This window comes from Rhagoletis pomonella, unplaced genomic scaffold, assembly GCF_013731165.1.
Source record: "Rhagoletis pomonella isolate Grant_MI unplaced genomic scaffold, Rhpom_1.0 Rhpom_scaffold_00002, whole genome shotgun sequence".
NCBI classification, from domain to species: Eukaryota; Metazoa; Arthropoda; class Insecta; order Diptera; family Tephritidae; genus Rhagoletis; species Rhagoletis pomonella.
This window is the reverse complement of record NW_023458556.1, coordinates 33,288,330-33,293,540: the sequence shown is the minus strand read 5'-3', so window position 1 is coordinate 33,293,540 and position 5,211 is coordinate 33,288,330. Positions and strand designations below refer to the sequence as shown.

Here is a 5,211-nt window from a genome sequence, read left to right as displayed (position 1 = left end):
TAGTACGGGTTGACACAATTTTGACACTTGTGAGAGAGTAACTTGGTTTTACGCTCTAATTACCGAAACAGCCCGGAAAGCGTGTGGAACAAACCTTATATAAGGTAAGTAAAAAGTCCCGTGTATTTTGTTATTTCTTTTTGGTATATCAGGATGTAAAAACGAAAGAAAATTGGCGAAGCTGTTGTATGTAGCAAGTCAAAAGTAAAAATATTCTAAATGGTCTAATCTGCCCACAATATGTAACTGTGGTTGTGGTGTATTATTGCTGATGTAACTAGTGAAATAGCTTGTGGCTGTGGTACTACATTCTGGTTAGCCAGTCAAGGCATATTCAACAAGGTAGAAGTGACATTTCAGTCGACTATAATGTCAAAAAATTTAAACAAAGAAGTTAAGCCTTTTTTATGCATTTACCATGTTTGATAACACTCAGTATCTTTGAATTGAAAGTTTTTGTAAATATTTAAAATCTCATTAGAATCAGCTTCATTTGAGTTATTGCATTTTCGTTTTAATGTAAATATGGAACTGCATACTTACACAAAATTACACACTAAATGAAATACGCTCATTTATAAAATCGTTTTGGCAATTTTCTTGTTTTTGAGCATTTATTTTTTTATTCAAATACTTAATTTTGACGTACATTAGACATTAAAAAAAAAGCTTGATTCTTCTAAATTTACATCAGAACTTCACTTCAATAATTTAGCTATTAAATTTTTGCAATTCGAAATTTCCTTTCCATTAAATTTTTTAAAAATTACTTCCAGTTTCTTTGTGTCAGCAAGGAATTCTGGTTTAGGTTTATCAGACCACCATTTGAAATTTGGCCTATCCATGTAGATAAATATATGAGTGGTAGATTTTCTGTTCATATTCGATATGATGAATCCTGCACTGGGAACAAACGCGTCCGCTTAGAAATACTCGGCTGCGATGGGCAACAAATAAAGTCATTGGCACTAAAATGGTTTTCGCGTGCACGTGAAGTCTCCTAATGAAACATCGCAGCAATTTGCCCATCGTTGTCGCTTCACTTGACAATTAGAAGGTTTAAAATAGCACACAAGTTTGTTGTCCTAGCTTTTGCCAAACACAACACACCGCCCGTTATTCCTTTTAATTTTATTATGTATTTAAAATTAGTCGCACAGTTCACAATGGAAAATTTAAATTAAAAAATTAAAATTTTGAATAGCATAGGGTTAAGAGTTGACATTTCAATCGCGGTTCAAAAGAGAGAAATGTCGAAATCACTTCTACCTTGTTATGCCTGGGTAAAAGCTTATTTTTTCGAGCTTTACTAGTTTTTTGATGTTTTGGAGGGTAGGGCATGTGTTTACGATTTAAAATACAATTTCTCCGAGTTTGTAGCATCTCAAACTACCATTTAGAAAAAGATAATCGGAAGTACCCGACAATTTCAAAATAACATCATTCCGGCGAACCGTGGTGTGCTCAAAAAATTCTAACACTTCTGAGAAAAAAGGTTGAAATTTGGTTGAAAATTTGATGCATTTTTTTTAGTATTTTACAAAGTTTTAAACTTGGGCTTAGTATATGGGCTTTGTTAGAGAAGGAACTTTGTTTTAATTGAAATTGAAACAAATAAATAATCATGAGTTTCAAGCAATATCATTTTGAAATGGGGGTGCTATTGTATTGGCCAATACTGTATGCATGTAAGTATATATATGTACATACACAAAACAGGATATAAGGCAAATGCGTTTCTTTAAGAGCGGAAAATATTCATGCATGAGAGCCATCCCTACATAAGCGCTTCGGGTCACGTGCCTGACAACCTGCCTTCTTTTGGCATATACAAATTTTATGAGCTAGAAGGAGATGAGCATACAAGTGAAACGTTCAACGCACTAATTTAGGGATGATAATGCTATGCGCAAAAATTGTGATTAATTCAGTTTCACTTTTGCTATCATCGTGGGTTATTATACATATACCTATAGTGCGCGAGACATATTGGTAAATTTACAATTTTTAGATTTTCAAGCCAATCAATCGAGCGTTTCTCAATGGATATAGAATTCATGTTACATATGTACCTATTTGTAGCCTAAAGTATGTATCCAACGAGAAGGAAGCATATGCGTAAACCGGCACTACCACCAGATATTAACCAGAGTTTCCCACGATTCTGCGCGATTAGTTCATCAATGGATTTGCCATACGACTCTCCATTTACCATGTAAACGTGTTGGGACCATGTTTGTTACCGACTGATCATCTCAAGGAATGACAAGCGGTATGCAAGATGTCATTCATTTTCATGAACAGCTGGTAATTACACATAAATTTTGCTTTTTATTGTTTCTTTTCAGGAAACAGGATGCAATGTCATGCATAATTTGCTTTAATATCTCCTTGTATTTTTTGTTTTAAATATTTATCTTAATTACAGTAAGAAAATAAACACTTCAGTAAGCACAGAAACATTTCACAAAATTTTTATTTGTACCAACCCCAGATTTTTTTAAATAATAAACTTTTATTTACCTGATTCATTACGCCAACGAGTTGACAAAACTAATTGCAAATTGGTATGAATCGAAGCATTATTTATTTCTCCTCAAAAATAGTTTTCTTTAAACAACAATGTTGTCTACATAAGATAGTGCTTTGGATATGCATACATATATATGGATCTACATACATTTATCCCAACTAAAAGACTCAAGTTAATTGCAAGCTTTTAACAACTAAATATTTCGCCATATTTTTATTTCCAAAACCGCAATTAAAAATGGCAAGGATGGAAACAGATACCAATTAGCAATAAACCGAAAAAGAAAAACTTGAGCGAAACTAAAAACACGAAAACCGGTATTAAAAATAATTTAATTAACTCAATGGTTACTTATTTTAAAATTTCTAAATATATTGTTACAATATTTTTTCATAACCTAAACAATGTACACACATAATTAATTACATATTTATTTGTATATGTACATATGTATGTATGTATGTTTGGCTTGGAAAACGCATTCGCTTTTAAATATGTATGTGAATCTTCCAGTACCTGAGAAAATAGAAATGCATAGCTATGTAAATGTATGTATGTACATACATATGTATGTAAATTAGGGTGATCTAAATATGCATGTGAAAAAGTAAAGTCGGAATTTTTATGCTACGATTGTTCTATGCCGAAAAAATATACCCCAATTTTTTAGTTTGAAATCAAAAAATATTTAGAGTTCGCTTAAAGCGCTCAAAGTTGTCCATGTATTTTATATGAGAAAAAAAACTTTTTGTAAAAATGATATAGAATTCTTGAAAATCAATATTTTTCGATAGGAAAACTCTGTTTCTCGTCAGGAGATTCCCAATAATACGCATTTATTTATTTAACCAGTTTTTCATAGTAACTATATTTTGAAGGTCCGCCAAAACCCACAGAAAATGCAATGGAGGGATTATTAAAAAATATTTAGTATTAAAAAATGGTTAAATAAACAATTGAGTATTGTTATTGGAAGTCTCTTGAAGAGAACCAGAGTTTTCCAATCGAAAAATATTGATTTTCAAGAGTTCTATACCATTTCTACGAAAAGTTGTTTTTTTTTCTCATATAAAATACATGAAAATCTTTGAGCGCTTTGAGTGATCTCTAAATATTTTATGATTTCAAAGATAAAAAATAGAGGTATATTTTTTCGATACAGAACAAGCCTAGGGGGTGACAGCATTAAAATTGCGACTTTACTCATTTTGGACCACCCTCATGCACATACATTTCTGCTATAAATATGCAACTGAGTACGTTTGCACATCAAGCCGATCTTGTTGTTGTCCCAATGAAATAGTCGTATATTATGAAGAAAAAGGAAACTTGATTAATTTGTTGTAAATTGAAAAATGCCCACATATATATGAACGGGTCTGCATACAAACATACAAGTGGCTATCGCTCTCGTGTCAAGTTGAAATTCAATGACCTTGACAATGCCTTTTCAGGTATTAACTGAATATTTACGCATGCTAAAGTTAAACTTTAAAAGTTTTGCAAATATCAAAACAGACACAATTGTGCTTACATATACATATGTATGTTTGTAAGTACATACATAAATATATGAAGTAAGTACATTCGCAAAACTTTATATTTACATATGTATGTACATACATACTACATACGAGGCATTCCTCGGCAACTGTGCAAAAACAAAGTTCGTGTCTTAAGTCTTTCGTGGAATTAATTTGTATAAATATCTTACAGTTCTTTTTTGATTAATTTTAATATTCAAACATTTCAAACTAATGGAACGCTATGAGAAATATTTTGTACTCGCTTCTATTCTTCTCGAAAAGCTCATAGAAGATTTGTTCCCGATTCGTTCTCAGGCAGGAAGTTCCTTAAACTTGTGCTCCCATTTAGTTCTCTTAAAAATGTTTCCGAAAATAATGTTCGCATTTCGTTCTCGTTGAGAATGTTCTCGACAGTTTTGTTCTCACTTTCGTTCTTGTTGAAACACCCCTTAAAGTTTTGTTCTCATTTCGGTTTGGGGTTTTAAGCGTTCTTAGGAACGAAACCACGAGAACGACATTTTGTTTCGATCATACCTTTTCTTCTCGGTTCCTGCAAGCTTACAAGCTTTTATTAAGTTTCACCTGTGTATAATCAAATCTCGCAATCTATTTTTTTACTCAACTTCCCAATGAGCTAGATGCTTAAAACTGTAAACTTAGGTCAGAACCTGATGACAATGCAGTATGAAAGATGAACTAATCCGCTAGGTGGCGCAAGTGTCGAGATATTATAAAACCCCGTATTTCTGGTCCGATATGATTCATATTTGGAATGTATGTATATTACTTACATGAAAAGCAATAACTCCACAAATTTTGCCCGATAGGTGGCGCAGCAGTGGAGTTATTTGCAAAATCCGTATTTATGGTCCGATTTGTTTCATATTTAGAACATACCTGCATTACATAAATGGAAAAAACACCTGCACAAAAAATTTTGCCGTCCCCCGATTTTTACTTTTTTACTTACCACTGAAAAAAGCTTTTTTAAAAAATTTTTTTTTTTTAAATTACTTATTTTAATAATAAACTACAAAATATTTTTTTCCAATTATATCACACAAATACTCATATGTGCGCTCGGTTTATAATTGCAAACTTTTTTCTTCTGTATAACGGTCGACTCTGTTAAAAAGCGAAATTTGAGAAAAA

General features: G+C 32.0%; 1 long non-coding RNA gene across 1 annotated transcript; it reads left to right on the top strand.

Annotated features, from left to right (window-relative positions):
• The first annotated feature begins 1,901 nt into the window (after positions 1-1,901).
• On the top strand, positions 1,902-2,462 carry LOC118733471. Its single transcript, XR_004992260.1, has 2 exons — positions 1,902-1,992; positions 2,083-2,462. It is a non-coding gene; the product is annotated as an uncharacterized LOC118733471 (long non-coding RNA).
• The last annotated feature ends 2,749 nt before the right edge of the window (positions 2,463-5,211 follow it).